Below are 25,206 nucleotides of genomic sequence, written 5' to 3' on the forward strand. Positions count from 1 at the left end.
CTAAAAACTATATGTTTTCAGATATATTAAAATACTCTACAAAGAAACTAAACAAACATGATACCACAATTCAAAAACCTTCTTAAAATGTCACATAAAAGTTAAAACAATACATGAGTCATGAAACTTGAAATTTAAATGAACAGTGAATATTTAGATTGAAGAGTAGAAATAACAATGCCAAATGATGAGACTGAGAAATGCTATTTGATATAAAGGCTACAACTAAACAATAAACAACGAATAATGAGTACTCAAATTGAAGACTGGAAAATTTTGTACAAACTAAGAAACAGTGCATTTAGTGGACTGAAGACTATAAGAAACAATGCAAACCCTATGACGTGGTATCCCCCATATCTCATTGCTCTCCTCCCGTGCCGTGTCTCCTTGTGTGACCAACCATTGCATGGAAACACACCCTTTTCAAGTCGTATTGGAGATGGGTCCCACGTTTTGGGACAGCATCCCTATGATTCACACCTACATCCCCTAGGACTATGACATACATATATTATGTGTAACACGGTGGAGTGGTTATTATTCTCCTATGCATACAAATGCATTGTGTTGAATCCGGAGTTTCAAGTTTGCCATCAAAATAGAGATATTGAGGCAGTAGCCAGCTGGATGGCAAATCTTAAACAAGTAAATCCTTGACTTATACAACAGACACAAAATCAAAGATAGTCTTTCAAAGTACAAAATTCAACTTACAAAATTCAACATAGCATGTATGGTTGTGTGAATACAGAGCATGACAAACGTAGAGTCGAGATTGCCTTATGGTGGGAGTGTTATGAATCCGAAGGACCTAAGTTGCAAATATTGGCTTCCAATATTTTGAGTTCTGTTGTGAGCTCCTCTTGTTTGCGACAATTATGGAGCTCTTCTTCACGCATTGCTTCAAAAAAGCAGAATTGTTTGGGTGTACATAAAGCAACTGACTTGGTATTTATCAGTGTCAATTTACGCATATTGAAAAAGAGCATGATATGCACATACATATCCATTTGTGGCATGGAAGAAGCAACAACAAAAGAAGTAATAACAAGCTAAGTATGGCTAGCAAGAAGATCCTAAGGATGATGTTTATTTAAGACATGAGATGTGTGACAAATCTTTTGTATATCAATTGTTACAAAGACATATTGGCTCAATGATTCCAAATTAATTTGATGCTCATGTACTTTGAAAGGCAATTTGTATTATTTAAGTGTTTAAAATATGATTGCATATTCATCTTTCTATCTAAGGGTGGTCAATGGCCAAAACGCCCTATAATTATACTTGGGTCGTCATTGACAAGATGTCCAAGAGAAATTAAAAGTTTAGTCGAGTAGTCAAATTGACCAAAAAGCTCAAATGACTAAGACTTTTACGCTCAAATAGTCACATTGACTAGAAGCCCATATAATGAGTGGTTTCAGAAAGTGAAACCAAATGTATTGAAGATAGAAATGGCAGCTCCAAACTCAGCACACAGAGTGAATAGTGGAGAGAGAGAGAGAGAGAGAGAGAATGTGTGTGTATGTGTGTAGACTCAGCTCGACACACGATTCATTCACTAGTATGTAAGACAAGTACAAAGTACAACCCTTAGACCTTAGGGTTGTATAAGTGCCTTAAGGTGCGTTCACACCCAAAAGTGCGGTAAGTGACAGAGCTATGTAATATAAACACACAAATAGAGAATGATGTAATTGGGAGAAAACACCTCTCTTAATAGAGAGTAAAAAGTGCCCCAGTTCCTACTATGGATCACCAACACTCCTATGTAAGCATAGGCGTGAGTCAAACACAACAAATCCCCCTAGAGTGAAAAGTGATCAGTATACAAGGATCATCCACCAAAGGAGATCAAATTTAAAGCATTGCGAAATGCTTCAAATTTATTGTGAGAAAGAGCCTTGGTGAAGATGTCTGCCACATTGTTGTTGGTAGGATGATAGACAAGGCAGATATCCCCTACACGTAGTCTCTCTCTGACAAAGTGATAGTGGATCTCTATGTGTTTCATGCATGCATGAAACACTTGTCGGAAAATTACACCCAGCTATGGAGGAGAGAAAAGAGAGACAATGAGAGTGTGCTGAAGCAAAAGAGTAGAGTATACTTGTTGAGCTGAAACAATGAGAATGAAAGGTACAAGATAGGTCTAAGATAGACCTAAGCTCTAACTCAATTAGAGTTAATCGACTCTAACTCTAACTCTTAAGAGTGGTGACACAACTTATAACTTTAGTTGTGTTCACACTAAGAACTAAAAAAGAACCTAAGACTAAAACATTAAGCATTGCCCATAGAATTAGCAATTTCTAACACTCCCCTACAATGTCAATGTGGTAAAGTACAGGAATGATCAATCACCAAAGGGTAGGTAAGTTTAAGGACTTGCGAAAAGCCTCAAACTTCTCACGAGGTTGTGCCTTGGTGAAAATGTCTACAACATTTTCATATGTAGAAACATACATCAAGCTGATCTCTCCTACATAGCATCTCTCTCTGACATAATGGTAATGCACCTCAATATGTTTCATGCTAGCATGAAACATAGGATTCCGTGCCACTACAATAGCACTCTGACTATCAGAAAGAATAAGTATAGGACCCTCCAATGGTAAATGTCGATCAGTCAACAATCTACGCATACACACTCCATTGTTGCCGAGAAGGCTTCCCTATACTCAACCTCACAGGACAAGATAGCCACTGTAGGCTGTTTCTTGCTTAGCTATGAGATGCATGAACGGCCTTTAAAAAAACAATGTCCATTACTAGACTGCCTAGTGTCTGCATCACCATCCCAATCTGAATCACTCTAAGCCTGTAATTACAAGTCTCCCGCCCCCCAGGAAATAATAATGCATCTGACTGTGTACCTTGCAAATATCTGAAGATCTACTTAACAGCTTGTCAATGTATAGTCCATGCCACATGGGCTATGTATATACCTACTCCCCTGAGATACTACATACTAAATGTCACGGCATATGTTGCAAAGATAAATAAGACAGCCAACAGCCTAGTTGTAAATTGCAATATCGAATATCTCTTCAATATCATGCATAGACAGCTTTAAGCTTGGCTCCGTAGGAGTGCACATAGGTTTGCAATCTTGCATGTTAAACCTATGTAACAGCTTATCCACATATTGTGACTGTGACATGACGATACCATGCTGATCTTGGGTGAACTGAATCCCCAAATAATAGTGTAGCCAACCCATATCTAACATAGTAAATGCATATTTTAATTCAACCTTAAAATCTGCAGTTTTTGCTTCTGAAGGTCCAATGACCAGCATATCACCTACATAAAAAATGATAATCAACAAGTCTCCCCCTTCATTCTTAATGTATAGTGGGAGCAGTTGGACTGTTTTTGAACCCCTTGTTGGCCAAATATGCATCAATTTTAGAGTGTCATGCACGAGAAGCCTGTTTGAGACCATGAAGAGCTTTGTTTAGCTCGCATACCATGTGTCCTTTCTCCTTCACCACAAACCCTGGAGGTTGTGACACATAAACAGCCTCATGCAAATCCCCATTCAAAAATGGTGTCTTAATGTCCAACTGATGTACCTTCCAACCATAATTTGCAGCCATAACAATTACACATCTCATTGTACTCATACCGGATGCAAGAGCAAAAGCCTCTTCATAATCTATGCCCTTCTTCTGCGCATAGCCTTTTGCTACCAACTGTGCTTTTGTATACCTGTCAATGGTACCATCAGCCTTGCATTTGAGTTTAAAAATCCATTTTGTGCCTGTGGCCTTCTTGCCAAGTGGTAAATCCACAAGATCCCATGTAGAGTTAGTAGCAATAGAGTGTAACTCATCTTGCATGGCCTACATCCAATGTACATCTTGCTGAGCTTTGCCCAAGGAAGTAGACTTTGTAAAGAAATACTCTGATACAAAAACACAAATAACAATCGTACGACAAAGCAAAGACTAATAAAATAACACAATTAGGGATAGGGTAACTTAGAGACAATGAGCACAAAAAATAACTGAAGTGATATAATTGCTAAAAATACAATGCCCATGCAGTAAACACACTATGCAGTGAATGAATACTCAACCTCGAACTCCTATATCTCAAGGATCAAGGCAAGGGTGTGAGCTAGAGAGTGTCGTACTTTGAACAAATCCCGAATTGCAACAAGGCAACCTCTGGATGTCGAACACCAACAAACGCAGCAGTGAGAAGCTGGATTTGATACAGAGGGTAGTCAAGAGAGAGAATATCCAGTAAACGCGGGCTGATGAGAGAAAAAATAGCCAAACGCAAGCTACAAAAAACTGGCGACAGTAGAAGAGAGAGAACATCTGTCAAATGCACATTGCATAGCCTGCGACAGCCTGCAGGAGCTGGGCGACAACTGGAGGAGAGGGAAAACTACCAAACGACAACTACAACAACTAGGTGACAGCTTGCAGGAAGCAAATGCAGGGCTGTGATGACGTGGCAGGCTTTACGGCAACAAGTCTGTGCAAAAACAACAATCGCCTAGCTAGGATCAACTCCAAACCATGTGAAGAGGACTAGAAATCAAGCGCCAACTGATGGAGACAACTATGGACAGCTTCGGCTGAGATGTCCTCCGCGAATGGGGTGTGGGCAGCAAGCTAAAACACTTGAAATCTGCAAAAACGAGATTGAGGGCTAAATGGAGGGTAGCATACTTATTTATAGAAAGTTTGGCATAGTTGCGGAAAACGTCGGAACAAGAACGGAAACAAGAACAGAAACGGAAACGGGAATGTTAATTTTTAGAAGGGGTGAAACGGGAACGGGAACACCACGTCATCAATGAGATACGAGGGGTTCATATTGCATAGTATTCTACTTAAAAAGATTCTAAGACTTGCAAGAAAACTTAATTTATCAATACTGACATATTGAAGAACTTAAAGCTGAAGGTTGAAACTTGGAATATATAGAATGGAAACATCTTTCTAAATTTATAATGAAGGGAAGGCCAAACTTACAAAAGATCAAAGATAAAAAGGCTGAGTTTAAACATCAAGAACTAAAAGCGAAATACAAATGACATGTCAAGAAGAAGCAAAAAGAAAATACAAATACATCAAACATCTATCTCATCTAGAATCTCTTCCTCTTCGTCATCCTCATTAATTTCATTATCTTGATTCTCTTCATCAGCATCCTCCTCCTCTTCATCTTCAACTTCTTGCATGGAGCCTGGATTGTTTTCATCTTTATGAAATCCAATATAAAGATCACGAGTATACTCGGATTTCATCTTTGTTAGCAAACGCAAGTTTGCATTAACAAAGACTAAATCATCAGCCTTCTGAGTGCCTAGCCTGTTTCTCTTCTTGGTGTGTATATGACTAAATGTGCTCCAAAGTCTTTCAAGTGCAGAATATGCACAAACTTGGCTTAAGATTTTGATAGCCAAGTTTTACAGCTTTGGAGAATCAACTCCATAGTTCTCCCACCATGTAACTGCACCTACATGGAATCTACAACAGTCCAAAATAATGTATAGTTAGAAAAGTTGTATTAAAACTTTATATAAATTGAAAATCTAAGCAATTTTGTGAATTACCTGTCTCATTGCGCATCAGGCCAGCCAAACATGCCTTCTTTGTTGCAGTAGTTAGCGAGTTGAAATTTGATTTTTCCACGTTCCTCAAGACTTGCCACCAATTTCTGAAGCGTGGTATTCCGGCCTCAAGTTACTTCAGCATCCGACTGGAGTTGCTTTCCCTTGTGTTGGAACTCACGATCCAAATTGTAAGTAGCACAATGAAGTGTTGAGTAGTATTGGTTCCATCTGCTGACTGCAAGCTCCTCAATTTCTTGTTTCTTGGGTGGAGCAAGATTAAGAGCACGGATGTTTTCAATGAGACGATCCATTGCTTCATGCACTTTACCGATATACGATACATCACCATCCACTTGCCACAAGAGATTTACCATGGGTAAGCATAGAAGAAGCAATTGCTTTGCTTCCTCCCAATACTCATCTTGGGTTACCGTTGTCTTGGGTTACCGTTGTGTAGCACAACTGGCCCAAAGCTGACTTTGAAGTAGACCATGATGCCCAAGATGGACTAGCGACCAGTTGTTTTAAAGCTGGCCTCATGTTGTATACCCGACGAAGCATAAGGAAATTATAGGCAAACCTGATCTCTGAATATTTTAGTAGCTCCTTTTTGGCAAATTGCCTATATAAGGCTAGACAAAAATGATGGCGGGTGACAAAAGAAATGATTTCCTTGCCTGTAACAATTGTACTCTTGATCCATGCTAATGCTCCAATGTCTTTCAATAAATTATTAAGACAATGGGCCATAAATGGACTCCATGCGATATGGGGATACTGTTGCTCTAGTAAGGCACCTGCAGCCCTATTTGTCGCCTCTCCATTAGAGACAAATTGAACTACATTCTTGGGTCCAACATACTCAACAACCTCAGCCCACATCTCACATAAGACAGGAGCTGTCTTTTGCCGAGTACCACACTCCATGGATTTTATAAATAGAGGCTTGCCACGACATGCAGCAAGGACACCTTCCAAGGAATGGTTGTGTATGTCAGACCAACCATCACCTATGAGACTCACCCCATAGGTATCCCACTGTTGTTTAATTGGTGTGATGGCAGCCTTTACACTGGTTACTTCCTCTTGTAGAAGTTTCTCACGTAGTGCATCATAAAAGGGAGATTGGTAGGAAGGGCCAAACTAGGCTATTTCAGAAACCATCTCCTTAAAAAAAGGAGATCGTGCCACATTAAAAAATATTTCAAATGAGTAAAAATAACGTGTGACAACTGCATCTACTTAAGTTTTTCTTTATGGGTGCCATGCAGTGAACAAATTGCCTTGTTTTCCACGAGGGATGGATAATGTTCCTTGTGTTCCGCTGCTTGTCGCAATCGTAGGAAAAGTGGCAGACTGATTTGCTTCGCTCTCACGAGCTCAACTTTCGCTAGTGTCAGTTGTAGTTGAAGGCATTGATGCTCAAATGACGAGAGTGTCCTTTGGAGACCTAGTTTCAAGATACATCTTGACATCCCTTGCCATGTGAGCACAATCCTCTGGTGGTATCTTGTCGCAACCTTTGATACCATGGCCGTGGACATTAAGGAGATGCGCCATCACTCGAACAGCACCTCCACCTCTTTTGATGCCACAAAAGCAACACTCAAAGCATCTTACTCCACCCGCCTTGCTATTGTAGGACCCAACGATGCTAACTTATTGCCACCAATAGTCACTTTGGGTCATCTCTTTCTCTCTCAGGGTTTCATTTAGTTAAGCTTCCATGGTTTGAGGCCTCATTATTGTTGGAAGAGAGGGGAAGAGACAAAGTGGAGCGAAAGATGAGCCTCAACTCATTGTTATTCTTCTTTCATTATTCTTCCATACTACTAACTAAAAGAGACTTACACACGTAGGTATGACTAACCAAGACTAACTGTGGTTAAGTCAGTGACTACACCGACTTATTGAATATCACACATGTGTACAGCTGTATCCAGCTAATGTCGGTCACACACATAAAGATAGACTAACTGAAGAGTAACGGGAGCTTGATATTCTAACACTCCAAATGTCGGTTACACACATAAAGATAGACTAACTGAAGAGTAACGGGAGCTTGATATTCTAACACTCCCCCTCAAGCTCAAACCATCTGATAAACTCCAAATAGCTGTCTGAAATATATGAACTTTTCTTTTACAAGAGACTTGGTAAATATGTCTACTACCTGGTCTTTAGTCTTCACATGAATCAAGTCAATCTGCCCTGTAAGAACCATTTCTCTGATGAAATAGAAGTGAACCTCAATATGTTTGGACCTAGCATGGTAGACAGGATTGCTAGCCAACATAACTCTACCGAGGTTATCACAATGCAATCTCACTCTACTTTTCAGCTGTATTCCCAAGTCTTTCAGCAGTTTCATCAACCAAACTGCTTCGCAAGCCGCTAAGGCAGCTCCTCTATTCTCAACTTCTGTACTAAACAATGCAACAGTAGGTTGTTTCTTACTCTGCCAACTAATCATACTGCTGCCCAATCCAAAAACATAACCACTGGTTGATCTCTTGTCATAGACACAACTAACCCAATCAGCATCAGTAAACCCTATTAAATCAAGGGATTTTACATATGCATAAAACAGCCCATAATCTATAGTACCCTTCATATATCTCATGATCCTCCTGACTCCATCTAAATGTGGTTTGCGAGGCTTTTGCATGAACTGACTAATCAGCCCCACTACATAACATAAGTCAGAACGGATAATAGTCAAGTATATCACGCTGCCCACCATCTGTCGATACATGGTCACATTGTCTATGTCATTCCCAACATCAATCTGTAGCTTGACATTCTGATCAAGAGGTGTCTCCATAGGCTTGCATTCAGCCATACCATCCTTCTGTAACATGTCACGAGCATACTACTTCTGTAGCAGCCATATACCTTGAGGCATTGAGACTACCTCAATCCCAAGAAAATACTTTAGTTCACCAAGATCTTTGACTTCGAATTCAGGCTGTAAACATTATTTAATTTCAGCAATGCCCTCTTCATCATCTCCAGTGATGATAAGATCATCTACATAAACCACTAGAAACACATATCCATTGGCTGCGAATGGGTGTACAAGGTTCTTTGTAACCTGCCACACTAGCCATATATGCATAATGGCGGGCTGAATAACCAGTGTATGTAAACCTGTCAACTGGTTTTCTGACTCTCTCAGATCTCTGTAACTATGGCTCACTCTGAGCTTGCCTCTCATGAGGCGGTACATAACGACTTTGCCTTGCTCCAGGCGTCATAATAGACAGAACGCCCAACTCACTATCCAAATTGTCGTTGTTAGATGACTCATAACCTACTATAAGTGGACCTGTCACATCCTCAAGCATCTTTTCTTTTCCCTTATCCAATCTCCCCCTCACTGATATATCCATATCAGTGGATGTAGGAGTACGACTCCGCAAGCGTCCTAACCAAGGACTTACTGTAAGTGACCCATCACCTGTAGGACCACTCATAGATGTACTCATTGTAGATGTATTTTCAGCATTACTAGTGTTGGTTGATCCATCAGTAGCCACTGCAACAAGAATACCATACCACAATGCCAGCTCATCAAAAAAAACATCTCTGCTAATCAATGTCTCATGTGTAGACGGTACATAACACTTATAAGCCTTCTGGACTTGTGCATAGCCAAGGAACATACTCTTGACAGCTTTAGGATCCAATTTCTTCCTCTTTTCATCAAGAATATGCACATATGCAATGCTGCCAAATACCTTCAACTGTGAAATGTCAGGCTTATGACCATATAACCTCTCATATGGAGTTACATCATGAATCCCTGCTATACAGCATATAAACAGCAGTCACTACTACTTCAGCCCAATAACCATTTGGTAAACTCTTCTATCAATACCCTATTTTTCCTTTCTACTACACCATTTTGCTGCGGTATATAGCTGCAAGTTAACTGACCTTTGATCCTATGTTTAGCAAGGTACATGTCAAAGTAATTAGAGACATATTCTCTACCTCCATCTGATCTAAGACATGAAATTTCACAGCTTAACTCATTTTCAGCATGCTTCTTGAAGTCCTTGAATGCATCAAGCGCATCATCCTTATGTTTCAGTATGTGAAGCCAAGTATACTCACTGAAATCATCAATGAAGGATACACAATAACGAGCACCACCATACGAAGCATTATGAGACGGATCCCATACATCTAAATGTACCAACTGCAAGGGTCGTGAGCTATTCCGTACATGTCTCATAAATGGAAATCTTGCTTGCTTTTCAAACTGACATGCATCACATACATGTCCAAAGTCATGATACTTGAACTTAGGCATTCCAAGCACAATCTCCTTCTGTTGCATAGATTTCAGCTTTTGAACATTCACATGGCCAATCCGCTTATGTCATACCTCAGCATCCCGTATAGCACCATCATCATGTGCAAACATGGCTTCTTTCAATTCTGGAGTTGACACATTAAGAGTAAACATTCTGCCATCTCTTCGACCTCTAGCAATCAATTTGCAATCATTATCATATTCTTCAACAAAGCATCAATCTCTATTAAATCTCACTTGCAGATTCTATTTTGTCATTTGTCCAACTGACAAAAGATTCTTGGCTATCGTAGATACATGTAGTACATCATGCAGGCTTTTTTTCTTCCCATCAGGCATCAACAAAGATACAACTTATTTATGTTGAATAGTATGTTGAGTGTCATCCCCAGTACAAACATGTCCATGTGAACCGGCAACCATCTCATCAAACCATTCTCCATGGAGTGTCATATAATTTGAAGCCCCTAAATCAATGTACCATCTCTCATCTCTATTATGCCTAGATGCATTCTTAGACACATGCTGCATGGCAAACAATCTGTAAACTTCCTTATCATGAGCAACACTAAAAGATACATAGTGCTCATATTGTTTGCCCTTTACCTTCATATCTTCCTGCTTCTTATAACAATCCTTTACAATGTGTCCATATCTACCGCAATAATGACAGTCCTTATCTTTGTTTGAGAGATCATTTGACTGCCATGAACCAAATCCACCACCTCTACCATGGGGTGATCTCCCCCTACCTCTAAAGCCACCAAATCCACGCTAGCCCTGTGTATTTGTGCCATGCCAGGCATTCTACTGATGCTATCCATAAGTATTTCAAGTGTCTCCTCGACCTCGAAAAGAGCCTCTGCTGCCTCTGCCACGCTGGCTAGAGTAAAGAACAGTGTCTTTGCTTTGAGACGTACTAGAAGTTGTATTCAGCCCAAGCGTAACTTCCTCATGCAGCAACAAAACAATCAGCTCATCCCAATCAAGGGATTCAACTCTCACAAACATAGACGTATCAAATGCTTTATACTCTTTGCCAAGTCCATTCAATATCACTGCAATCATATCATCCTCAAACACAGAAGATCCAATGGTGATAAGTAGATCCCCTATGTTCTTGATCTCTGTAGTGTAGGTCTGAATGTTTATGTCATTCTTACACATATTTGAAATGTTGCTTTAGTTGAATCTTTCTTGCATGTGTTACATTTCCATAATTCTTCATGAGTATGTCTCATGTATCCTTTCAGGAACTGCATCCAGTAATTTGTATAACCATAGCATCTGATATACATAAGGAAAACCAATGTAACACCTTGCATGCTCTCTCAATCCATAGCTTATGAGCCCTTTTCTGATCATTTGTTGGATTCCTTTCATGTATTTCAGGTTCAACCTCATCACCTGTACATAAGTCCCAATAACCTCTACCAACCAAAAAAATCTTCATACAGAACTTCCATAAAGCAAAATTTTTGTTGTCCAGCTTTTCTCCCACAATTTGAGTGATATTGTCAGTGCCTTGAGCATTTGTCATAGTTACAACTTAGATATTCGGTGATGTATACAACCTGTAAGTATCTGACTCCTTTTCCTACAATTCAGAACTAGTTTCCTGCTATTCATGACAGTTTCTTGCTATTCAGGACAATTTTCCTGACAACCTGCTTACTGTAAACTGTATTCCAACAATGAAAAAAACACAGTCAACTGAGCATAAACCAAGCTCAAATCAGTTCAAAACATTCTATGGTAGTGACAAAACATCCCAACAACAAATTATGTCCATACAAGTATCAATGTTTGTATTGTATGCAAGTAGCAGTACCAAATACAGCAAGCCCACTGCTATAACCAGCAAAATTTTCTCTGTTAAAACAAGAGTATTCAGACCTCAAAACAGCCCCAAAACATCTCATTCAGTTGTTACTCTATGCAGGAGTTGATAGTGTTAGCAGAGTATTTGTCAACTCACGTGTGAGTCTGAGCTTGATCTGGGCTAGGCATTTTTATTAGGTATTTTAGGTATTTTTCTGGTGTGGCATTTTATGCCAGTGGAGCATTTTTATGCACCAGTCGGCCAGCATTAATGTTGTCCGACCAGCATTATTGCTCCCCACTTTTTCAGCCTATTTATACTCAGTGGCTCCTCCTCAGTCAGTCACTTCATCACTTCACCATCTGCAGACTCTGTGGAGAGAGGAGCCAGTGCCAGTGCCCACGCAGCCAGTGACTCACTGTTGTATGTGACTGTCTCGTGTTCAGATATATGGATTCCATTTCCCATGCATACATCTGAGTTCTCATCTGTATCGTGTTCTTTTCTTTTCTCTTTTTGTCTTGTGTTTCAGCAATTTATTTCAGCACATGTTTATGCTTCCACCGCTGCTCCACTTCTGACATGGTATCAGTTTTCAGGATTTGTGTTTCTGCTGTGTTTTCTTGCTGATTTCAGGATTGTTTTGTACCCCTGCTGATCAGACGACTGCTGTCGCAGCCAGGCGACCTGTTTTGGGGCTGTTTTCAGCCTGCGTTTTTTGCAGTTTTGCCATCGCCTGCTGCCTCCGCACCCTCTGCTGCCTACGCAGCCTTTGCTGCCTGCGTTTTTCATCTGCAGCTGCTGGCGACAGTTTTCTACCTGTTTTTCTCCAGTTTACTGCCTGCGTTTTGCTGATTCAGCATCTCTCGTGGCTGGGTGATTGTTACTTCAGGTCGTTTTCTCTGTTTTTGGCAGTTTTTGACTGATTTTTTGACTTTCTGCAGCAGATTTTGTCTTCTATTGATCAGATTTTGGGTTCTATTGCATGTGAACTCTCATTTTCTGTAGTATGTGCTTGTGTTTTGGCTGTGTTTCCTCTCTAAATTCCATCTCTTCTCTACTTCTCTTCTTATCCTCTCCATATGGCTCCTCCGTGCACTTCCACTGATGATAAGTTACATGGACCTGATTATCTCACATGGAGTGCTGTCATGAAAGCTTGGTTTGTGCAGAAGCGGCTATGGTACATCGTCTGTGGAGCTATTGCTCGACCTCTCCGTCCTTTTCCTCTTCCTGAAGACTTTGATGAGGACAACCATGAGGAAGTGGTGCTCACTTGGAACTCGGACGATGCCCGTGCTTACTCGGCGTTGCTTCGCTGTATTTCTAAAGCGGTCTTACCGGCGGTTACCTCCTGTAGGACGTCTCCTGAAGTATGGCAGAAGTTGCAGCAGATGTACGAGGCACCTTCCACCATGCGGGCCGTCACACTTTATGGCCAGCTCCAACAGATGACGTTTGAGCCGAAAGATACTATTCAGTCTTTTCTTCTTCATGTTACGCAGGTACAAGACCAGCTTCGGCACATGCAATCTGCTCTTCCCGAGACGCATCTTGTCGGGACGGTCCTCTACAAGCTCCCCCCGGAGTTTGATGGAGTGGCCAATGCTTTGCGGGCGCAGACATCATCGACTCCTGTCAGTTTTACACATATGACCTCGATGCTTCTTGAGCATGAGGCATCCTTGAGATTACAGGGGCGGCTTCCGGCACATTACGGAGGTGAGGCTTATGTAGCTTCAGAGAGGGGTGACGGGAAGAAGAAGTCAAAGGCCCAGTGTTACCACTGTGGCAAGAAGGGACATTTGCGGAAGGACTGCAAGACGTTAGCGGCTTCCAAGAAGAAGGAGCAGAAGAAGAAGCGGGATGTTGACTCTACCGATGAGTCCTCTCCTTCATCAGACTCCGACTCCGATCCTCCGACCAAGGTGAAGTCCAAGGCGCGGAAGGGATCCTCTTCTTCGGATTGCGGGAAGGGCTTGGTGGCCCCTTCCTCGGCTGCTTTCTAGTGGTGGTGATGAGGTCATCCCTCACGACTCTCTTGTGCCAGAGAGGGAGTGTGAGCGGGTATTCAGATGGGGCAGCCGCGCCTCATCTATATTTTTATACAGGTGCACAGGTTCCAGAGAGGGACGTCCTTGACGCATCGACTTCAGTCTGGCGGAATCAAATCCTGGAGCTGGGATTGACATCCAGGTTCATGATGAGTTGATTATCTGACAGAGAGCGGGAGGCTTTCGTCTGGCGCTCACATGAGGCGACACTTTGGCGGTCTGGCCAAAGCCGGGGAATCCATGGTCACATATGTTCAACGGCATTTTTGACAGGATGGTCTTGTATGCTACTGCAAGATATTGGTGATGGACATAGAGACATGCTATGATCTTTTCTATTTTCAGGTGTTTGGTACGATCGACATCGACATCAGGTTCTCTCCGAGGCACCTTGGTGGTGGCTTGATCACCCACTGCTTGGGTATCCATGGTTCTACTTGGTGGTTCTATGTTGTATAGTTTCTGATCCCTTTTTATTGTACTCTTGTATTGTATCAGATCACCCATGATCTAAGAGAGGGTGTTAGCAGAGTATTTGTCAACTCACGTGTGAGTCTGAGCTTGATCTGGGCTAGGCATTTTTATTAGGTATTTTAGGTATTTTTCTGGTGTGGCATTTTATGCCAGTGGAGCATTTTTATGCACCAGTCGGCCAGCATTAATGTTGTCCGACCAGCATTATTGCTCCCCACTTTTTCAGCCTATTTATACTCAGTGGCTCCTCCTCAGTCAGTCACTTCATCACTTCACCATCTGCAGACTCTGTGGAGAGAGGAGCCAGTGCCAGTGCCCACGCAGCCAGTGACTCACTGTTGTATGCGACTGTCTCGTGTTCAGATATATGGATTCCATTTCCCATGCATACATCTGAGTTCTCATCTGTATCGTGTTCTTTTCTTTTCTCTTTTTGTCTTGTGTTTCAGCAATTTATTTCAGCACATGTTTATGCTTCCACCGCTGCTCCACTTCTGACAGATAGATGTCCAACCGGTCAGAATATATTGCATGTATATCAAGTGAAGATGATAGGTATCTTTTCTACAGACAATAACCAGCACTTTTTAGGGTTTGCAGAGAATCGCAGACAGGGCTGAGAATATGGTGGATAGAGATGAGAAAATAAGGGACAAAGCTGAAAACAACAGCACCTCCTCGGGTTGCGTACGGGACTGCACGTAGGACTACACACAAGCTGAAAACAACAGCAGCTCGCCCTTCTCTTCCTCGGGTAGAGAGCTGATTGACAACAACAGGACCTTAGTCAAGGCAGTACCAATTGACGGTGGTTGAACTAAATCCACACGTAGAACCTTGCTCTAATACCAAATGTTGGAAAATGACAATCGACCTGGAGAGAAAAGAGAGACGATGAAAGTGTGCTGAAGCAAAAGAATAGAGTATACTTGCTGAACTGAAAGAATGAGAATGAAAGGTACAAGATAGGTCTAAGATAGACCTAGCTCTAACTCAACTAGAGTTAACTAACTCTAACTCTAACTCTAAGAGTCGTGACACAACTTATAAGTTTAGTTTTGTTCACACTAGGAATTAAAAAAGAACTAAAGACTAAAAGATTGGGCACTACCCATAGAATTGGCAATTTCTAACAACACTGAGTTCCGTGCCACTACAATGGCACTCTGACTAGTAGTAAACAAAGGAGTAGACTCCATGATAGATACATCAAGATCAGCCACCAACAAACCTCTCAACTATACACATTCAACCGTAATAGTGAGAGCTGCCTTGTGTTTAGCTTCACAAGACGATGTGGCAACAATGGATTGTTTCTTGGTAAGCCAAGAAATGCAAGATGAGCCAAGAAAGAAACAATTTCCACTCGTAGAGTGACGTGAATCAAAATCACCAACCCAATTTGAATCATTGTAAGCATGTAATTGCAGCGGTCCCCCTTGGCATAAAGTAATCCAAGAGTCCTAGTATCCTACAAGTAACGAAAAACACGCTCACAGCTTGCCAATGTGTCATGCGTGGGCTATGCATATATCTGTGAAACTGCAAACTAAATATCTAGCCTTGTGTTGCATAAATAAATGAGGCATCCTACTGTTGGAGCATATGTATGAATGTCAAACAAATCATTATCATCATGCAAAGACAACTTGAGTCCAGTCTCCATCTATCCTGGAAGCCAAATCTCTGGAGTTTACCAATATATCTAAACTGTGACAATTCAATGCCTCTAGCATTATGAATAAACCGAATGCCCAAATAGTAATGCAAAGGCACCAAATTTGACATTTCAAAAGTTTGCTACAAATTTTTATTGAATGCTGAAATTTGATCAATGTGTGTCCCTATGAGTAGAAGATCGTCCACATAAAGACAAATGAGCAACAAGGATCCCCCCACTTTGCATACGTAAAGAGTAGACTCTAATGAGCTGTTAATGAACCCTTGGCTGAGTAAAAAGGCATTTATTTTGCATACCAAGCTCATGGAGCTTGCTTCAAACCATACAAAGCCTTTTTCAGCTTGCATACTAAGTGTTCGGATCCTTCAACTGCAAAACCGATGGGTTGCTGAACATACACTTCTTCTTGAAGTTCCCCATGTAAAAATGCAGTTTTAATATCAAGACGGGGCACAATCCAACTATAATGGGCAGCCAAAGCAACCGTACACCTAATGGTGGTCATAGGGCCCAGGGGATGTAGGAGCAAATGTCTCCTCATAATCAATACCCTTCTTTTGAGCATAGCCTTTGGCCACAAGCCTAGCTTTGTACTTATCAATGGATCTATCTACTTTTCTTTTTAGCTTATAGACCCATTTAGTACCAATGGCTTTCTTTCCAACAGGCAATGTAACTAAATCCCATATTTGATTCTTCATGATAGAATCAAATTCAGCTTACATTCCTGCCATCCAATGCACTCTGTTGTGCATTCTCAAAAGAATCAAGCTCCTCATCATCAAGTGTATTTACTACCATAACAAACTCAAATGTATTAGCATGATCATGCAAATGTGCTTATCTTCGAGTATGACCACCAAGAGGAGCATCCAAATGACTGTCTTTTGAGGTCTGCAAGTACCATCTAGACATTTGACTAGCCTCCTGATTATGTACATGCTCATGATGGACCTCAAATTCAGCATCTTGCTGAATATTCAGATCAGCCATAGGCTGAATTTCTGCATTGTTTAATGGAGCAGCTGGCTGAACATTTTGTTCATTTAATGAAGCTCCAACCATATCACCAAAAGAAATAGGTAGCAGCCCTTCAAACACATCATTTACAGCCTGATATGTGTCAAAACCAGCAAGAGAGAATTCTGATTTTTCATCAAAAATCACATCCTTACTGACAAAGACTTTCTTGGAAATAGGATCATACAATCTATACCCTTTGCTTTCACTACTGTACCCCACAAATATGCACTTGACAACCTTATTGTCCAACTTCTTTCTCAATACTTTGGGAATATGAGCATGTGCAAGACACCCAAAAGTACAAAAGTGACCAACTAAAGGTTTATGGTTGTTCCAAGCCTCAAAAGGCATAACCAAGGTTGTCTCCATATGTAGTACGGACTGATCCATACAGTACAATCCATACGGTACAATACGGTACATATCCATACGATTTAGTATGAAAAAATAGGCACTTTTTGGCCACTCTTCTTCAAGCCTACAACTTTCTTTTTTTCTTTCTCCTTTCTTTTTTTTCTTCTTTCTTTCTTATTCTCTCCCCCAAGCCTCTCTCTCTCTCTCTCTCAAGCTTCCCACACCCTCTTTTTCTCTCAAGCCTCTCCTCTCTCTCTCTCTCTCTCTCTCTCTCTCTCTCTCTCTCTCAACCATAGTTGCACTAGTACCACGTACAAAAGGTTTCATACTATACCATACTTTAGGTACCGTACATTACGTATTAGTACCATAAGGTACCAACTTAATGTATACATCTTTCCCATTCGAACTTGACTTTGGGACTAGCTAAATGCTCCTTATTTAGGTTATTTGAGATGTTAGAATTTGCCGATTCTATGGGCAGTGCCCAATGTAATTTGTGTAGTGTGGACACTTATTAAAGTGTCAATGTAAGGTGTGTACACCTAGTGTCTTAGAAACTTAAAGTAATGACACTAGGCTCCATCCTCTCTCTCTCCATAGCTGGCTGCCATTTTCCAATATTTGGTATTAGAGCATCTCGTATGCGCGGATTCCATTCAGCCACCATCAGCCGGTGCCATCCCGCCCAAGGCCCTACTACTACCAGCTTGGTTCTCAGCTCAAGGAAGAGTTTTCAGCTGCTGTGAGGTGCTGCTGAAGTGGAGGAGCTGTAGCAAAGCTGTCTCTTATCTACTCCAGATCTGTCCAGCTCAGCCATCAGCTCCAAATCTGATGATTTGCTCCAGATCTGTCCAGCTCGGTCACCTGCTCCAGATCTGCTGTTTTCAGCCTGCACACAGCCCTACACGCAGTCCAACGCGCAGTCCCACATGCAGCCCTGCATGCAACCCGAGGAGCTGTTGTTTTGGAAGAGCTGCTGCTGTTTTCAGCTCTGCCCGCCATTTTCTCAATCCTGCCCGCCAACTTCTGCAAACCCTAAAAAGTGCAAAAACCGTAATTTTCAAATTTGGGGTTTTCTTGAAATTTCTGGAATTTCCAATCTATTTCAACCATCATTTTGGTAAGAATCAACATTAAGTTGCTGTATTTTGTACTTTTGTGGGCACACATTTCGAGGCAGGTGTGGTACAGCAGTATAGTGTTGTAATTTACTCAATGTGAGTACTAATTTGGGTGGCATTGTGCACACTTTGGCATTTGAGTGACAGTTTGGTACTTGTTTCTTAATCCCGTGGGGGATTTTGATACTCTAAGGAGTATACTCTATATACTTCAGCATTGAAGTATTTAACTACAGATTTTTGTCTATCATTGACAGCATGGCACGTCAGGGGAATGATCAAAGCAACATCTCTCGTGTCCTCACTCAGGAGAACAAACTTGATGGCCCACTGTGGAGTTTTATGGTTCGTAACCTTCTTGTGGCGAAGGACTTATGGGACTATATTACAGGTGATTTGCAACGACCACGAGGTCTTGCACCTCAAACACCTCAGCGTAACGCTCGAGGATAGGTTGTTGGTGCTGCTGCTGCTGGTATCGGTGCTGCTACTGCTTCTGCCCCTCCTCTCCCACCTACCGAGGATCAGAGGAAATGGGACTCAAAAGATGCACAGGCACTTTCTTTGATTGCCTTGTAAGTGAAAAGACCAATTATTCCGCACATTCAGTCTTGTAAGACCTTAAAATCAGCATGGGATGTACTTGAGCGTATGTTAGCAGCACGCAATGAGTCTAGGATATCCTATCTCCGCAGAGAGTTGGCCAATGTGACCATGGATGAAGGTGATAGCATGACAGAGCACCTTACTTACATACAGGATTTGTGTGAGTAGCTACTCAATGTTGATGAGGTCATTCAGGATGCTAAATTGGTAAACATCAAACTGAACTCTCTTCCAAAGTCATATCTTGGTTTCCACACCTCTTTGATGTTGTCTTTGAGGAGGGGGTAACAACCCCTTACATTTGTGGAGTTGGAAGGCCTCTTGTTGCAAGAGGAACAGACTCGGAAGAATGTGGCGTGGTGTGGTGATGTGGCTATGCTTTCCAAGTTCAAAGGCAAAGGAAAAGTCAAGCAAAATGTAAAAAATTAGTGAAAGGGTAATGCTGGACAGCAATCAAATAAGGTTGTCCAAGACACAGAAAAGACTAAAAAGAAGGGGAAATGCCAATATTGCAAGAAGCCCGGTCACTATATCGATGAATGCAGAAAGAGATTGCCCAAAGAGAAGAAAAAGAACTCCGGTTTGGCTGTCCAAGAAACATCAGCCAACAAATCTACTCATGATGATACTTCAGCCAACTTTGTAGAGGAGGACTATGCATTTCTCACATGCAGTTATGATTCTTCAATGGCCAATTCAGCATTTAATGCTGCTGAAACGCAACAAACATGATATTTTAACAGTGGGGTGTCAAAGCACATCACTTCTAGGAAGTATTTGTTTACCTCTTTGCATTCAGCCCCTGCAGCTAAGCGTGTTACATGTGCGAACAGCAGCCGTTATAATGTATGTGGCATTGGGACAGTCACTATTACTGCTACAGATGGTTGTGATTTCATACTTCTAGATGTCTTGTTTGTACCTCGCATTACAAAGAACTTGTTGTCTATCTCTGCTTTTAATAAGCATAGCTTTCAAGTCATCTTTGAGGATGACAAATGCATTGTTAGAGACAAAGAGATGGATTATGCACTTAGGCTGTCCGGCACATTGCATAAGGGTCTATTTTTGTTGGATACATATGATAGACAATCTCATGATGCTTTAGCAATCACTACTCTTTCGCCCACTATGCAAAATGCGGAGCTATGGCATGCCCGCTATGGACACATGAGCTTTGGGAGTTTTATGACCCTTCAGAGGTGTCATATGGTAAATGCATTGCCTCCAGTGGAGACTCCACCTCCTCATACATGTGACGGATGTATTTTGGGCAAGATGCATAGGTTTTCCTTCAAAAAGCATGGTGCAATGCATGCTGTCTGAAAAATGCAGCTTATTCACTATGATGTTTGTGGTCCCATGAGGACACGTGCACTCGGAGGTCATCAGTACTTTGTTACATTTATTGATGACTACTCTCGATATACATGGGTGTATGGGCTCAAGGCAAAATCCGATGTGTTCATGCATTTCAAACATCTTGTTGCAAAGCCGATGTGTTCATGTGTTCATGCATTTCAAAATCCGATGTGTTCATATGTTGAATCATGCACCCACTAAGGCACTAAAGACAATCACACCGTTCGAAGCTTGGAATGGCAAGAAACCCAAAGTAGACTACTTTCGGGTGTTTGGTTGCATAGCCTATGCACATGTTCCGAAAGAGCTTCATGGGAAGCTTGACAACAAGGCTATAAAAAGCATATGTATTGGCTACAATTCGAAGAGCAAGGGCTATCGCTTGTATGAACCACGCACGAAGAAAGTCTTTGTCAGTAGGGATGTCCTATTTGCTGAAAAGGTTGCATTTTCACATGATCAATTTCAAATGCTAGTCACCCATGACATTGGTGATGTCTTTGAGGGTCTTTTGCCACTTACTTTGGAGTCTGTGCCTATTGTAAATGGCAGGACAGACTTAATACAATAGTTGTTGTTGCACCATATGCTCCCGAACAGCAAGGTATCGATGATGGTTTGCCACGTGAAATGGAAGAAGCAGTAAAGCATGAAAGGGTTGTTGTAAATGCAGCCAAAACAGTCCCAAGATACTTGTTACAGACTCTCCATGAGAGTAAAATGGATGCTCCTATACCTCAACACACTAGGAAGGGCTGCCAGAAATGCAGCAAATGATTTTTTTTTTTTTGGGGGGGGGGGGGGGGGGGGGGGTGTGTGGTGGTGGTGGTGTGCACATTCGATTGATTTTAGGGAAGTAGATGATTGTGATGAGCATGTGTTTATGAGCTCACTATTGGATGATGATTAGTCTACTTCCTTGGACGAAGCTCAGCAAGATGTACATTGGATGAAGGCCATGCAGGATGAGTTAGACTCTATTGCCACTAACTCTACATGGTATCTTATGGATTTACCACCTCGCAAGAAGGCCATTGGCACACAAATGGATTTTGAACTCAAACATAAGATTGATGGTACAATTGACACGTACAAAGCACGGTTGGTAGCAAAAGGCTATGCACAGAAGAAGGGCACAGATTATGAAGAAAATTTTGCTCCTACATCCTGTATAAGTACAGTGAGATATGTGATTGCTATGGCTGCAAATTATGGCTAGAAAGTACATCAGTTGGACATTAAGACAACATTCTTGAATGGGGATTTGCATGAGGATGTTTATGTGTCACAACCTCCAAGGTTTGTGGTTAAAGGGAAAGAGCACATGGTATGCATGCTGCATAAAGCTCTTTATGGTCTCAAACAAGCTCCTCATGCATTGTACTCCAAAATTGATGCTTATTTGGCTAGCAAAAGGTTCAAAATTGATGCTTATTTGGTACTCCAAAAATGATACTTAAAAGATGCATTTGCTATGTCAGAGATGGGCTGCCTACACTATTATTTGGGGATTCAATTCACTCAAAATCAGCATGGTATCATCATGTCATAGTCACAATATGTGGATAAGCTGTTACATAGGTTTAGTATGCAAGATTGCAAACCTATGTGCACTCCTATGGAGCCGGCTTAAAGCTATCTATGCATGATGGTGAAGAGATGTCTGATATTGCAATTTACAGCCATACTATTGGCTGTCTTATTTATCTTTGCAACACACGCCTTGACATTCCATATATAGCATATCAAGTGAGCAGGTATATGCATAGCCCACAGACCATACATTGGTAAGCTGTTAAGCGGATTCAAATATTTGCAAGGTACTCAGTCACATGCATTTTTATTTCCTAGGGGGAGAGACTTGCACTTATACGCTTACAATGATTCAAATTGGGTTGGTGATGCAGACACTAGGCAATCTACTACTGGACATTGTTTCTTTCAAGGCCATTCGTGCATTTCATGGCTAAGCAAGAAACAGCCTACAATGGCTACCTCATCTTGTGAGGCCGAGTACAAGACATAACTATTTCCATCCAAAAACCATGCGGTAAATGTTTAGCTTTCAGTATACATTTAGCCATCTCCATGAGTGACCGATTCTTCCTTTCTGCAACCCCATTCTACTGTGGAGTATATATAAGAGTGGCCTTTTTGCTTCAAACAATTATTCAGCAAAGAAGACATGTATTCCCCTCCTTGGTCCAAACAGAGAGTCTTAATCTGATATCCAAATTGCTTTTTGACAAGTGCAATAAAAGCCAAAAATGCATAATACACTTCTAACTTTTTCACCAATGAATAAACCCAACAAAAGTAAGTAAAGTCATCAATGAAGGTGACAAAATAATAGTATCCACCCAACAACTTTGTCTGCATGGGTCCACATATATCTAAATGTGGATTGACATCTAAATGCACAATCTACAACCTGGTCGTTGCCTTATAAGCAACATTACGAGGAAAAGAGAACCAATGCATTTTTCCCAAAATGCATCTCTCACAAATACACTCAAGAGGTCTCTCCAAGAGAGAGAAACCATCTAACATCTAAGTGCTTTGCATAAGCATTAAACTGCCATAGTTAACATGCCCCATGCAAGCATGCCGTAACTCTACTTGTGACATAGCAGAAGTAATAGTACATGCCAAATAGACTGATTGATCAATCGAATGAGCATCTAACTCATAGAGTCCATGACATAATTTGCTAGTAAGTACCAAAGTCAAGAATTCTTTATCTCTGACCATGCATTTGTCATCATCAAATGTGACTTGCATTCCACATTTTGCTAAAGAAGAAATTGACAACAAATTCTTCTTTATTCCTGGCACATATAATGCATCCTGCAAATGGAGAGTAGAGCCATCAATGGCTTTCAAGCCAATCTCTCCAACACCTCTAACTGAATAAAATGCATTGTTAGCACATTCCACAAATTTGCCAACGGGAGCTACGAACGGGGGTAAACAAATCCCTAAAAGATGTAACGTGCCTAGAAGCACCAATGTCAAAGAACCAACTGCTAGCATTCTCCCTAGAGCTGAATGCTCTATCTGCCCAAGAAGAATCATAGCTACAAGTGTAAAAACAATAGTCACGGTTAACAACAAATGATGCGGACTCTGTAGCAGTAGCTATAAAGGTGCATCGAAATTAGCAAGGCATTTCTTGCATTCTATGATGTAGTGACCTGGCTTTTCACAATAGTGGCCCTTGTCCTACTTGACTTGCGTATCCCCCTACTTCTTGTTGTTCTGTGAAGTGCTTGAACTTCCAGAACTCTATGCAGCATTCCTAGATTGACTGCCCTTACCCTTCTTTCTTGCCATAAAAGCCTATTCAGAGGCTACAACATCCACCCCACTGTTCTTCCTTGTTTGTTCTTCTTCCAACAACAAACTAACCAACTGAAGAAAGGTGAGTAGCTGCGGAGAAATTCTCATTGTGAGATTCAATGCCGTGCAAAAGGCCAAATAAGAAGGTGGTAAGAAATTCGAAGTAGTAGAGATCATCTGTGCGTCAGAATAGTACTCGTCTACATTCATCAAGTGCTCACGCAAGTCTTAAATTTTATTAAGATGATCCTACATAGCATCATCTTCGTCCATCTTCACATTTTCAAGCTCCTTTTTCAAGAAATAAATGTGTGTTTCATTTTTCCCAGCAAACGTTTACTCACGTGTAAGCCATGCTACTCGTGAAGAAGTAGCAAACCGTATATGCGGACTTATGGGCCCTACTGCCAATGCAAAAAGTAACAATGCTTGGGCGTCTTGAATGTCCCAAGCCTTCTATGTAGCTATTCTTTGGGGTAGTGTTGAGCTAGAGCTAGCCTCTGACCAAGTCCTCCTTAGGGAGGAGTTGTAGGAGCCACCACTCCATGATGGACTTCTTCATCACTAACATACTCCCAAAGATTTTTACCAGCGAGCAGATTCTTCATTGAAGGACCACAAAGAATAGTTATTGCCATCCAATCTCTCCTCTTTAGATACATAAGTGAATACATTACTCTATCCTTAATTGGCCATGATAAATGTCACTCTTCCAAAAGGCACAAGAGCAATAATCAAAGCTGGATTAACCTAGAAATCTGCAAATTTCCAGAAATTACAGCAAACACCAAGCTGTAATTAACAAAACTGTATTACACTTGATCACTACTATCCCAATGTGCTGAAATTTTTACAGATTGCAACAAGTAACATGCTGTCCAATGCAAAAACAGTGCTCAGCAGCACTAAAAACACAAAAGCCTCGAAATTTGACTATCCAATGTGCACAATTTCAGCCAACTTCTGACTGAGCTTTCAGTACATGTGCCAATGTCTACCAAACATGCAAAAGCCCCAAATGTTTAACCCGAATTCCACGAAATTTTTGTGATTTGTGTCCAAAAGCACTTGCTGAAGTAAAAATGCGCCTTTCCTTGTAGAAGCCCTTTGCTGTACCTCTGTTTTTTCAAATGAAATAATAAAATATACCTATGACAGCCGAAAACAGGCCAAAGACAAGCCGAACATAAGCTGTGATTACCGGGAGTACAAGCAGGACTGCCTAGGCTGGCTGGCGGTGGCCTAGTCAAGCTAGAGAACCTCGAGGCAGCTAATGGCAACTAGAGGAGGAACTGGCGGAGCTAGCAATGCACATGCGGTGCTGGAGGAGTAGCTGCACAAGTGGCACAGATGGAGCAAGAGGCAGCGACAGCTGCACAAGGAGGTGGTGGCGGCTGCTAGGACAGGCGCCACTGGTGGACAGACTAGTGATGCAAGCACTATAAGACGATTGGAGAAGCTA

General features: G+C 41.4%; 1 protein-coding gene and 1 pseudogene across 1 annotated transcript in view; both read right to left on the minus strand.

Moving 5' to 3' along the window:
- LOC148029352 (uncharacterized) overlaps window positions 1–25,206 on the minus strand; it is an 82,782-nt gene that overhangs the window by 34,115 nt on the left and 23,461 nt on the right. The window lies entirely within an intron of this gene.
- On the minus strand, window positions 5,590–6,763 carry LOC148029353 (uncharacterized; annotated as a pseudogene).

The sequence above is a fragment of the Lygodium microphyllum genome, chromosome 11 (assembly GCF_053477565.2).
Source record: "Lygodium microphyllum isolate KBCC chromosome 11, Lygodium_microphyllum_v1.1.10, whole genome shotgun sequence".
Taxonomy (NCBI): Eukaryota; Viridiplantae; Streptophyta; class Polypodiopsida; order Schizaeales; family Lygodiaceae; genus Lygodium; species Lygodium microphyllum.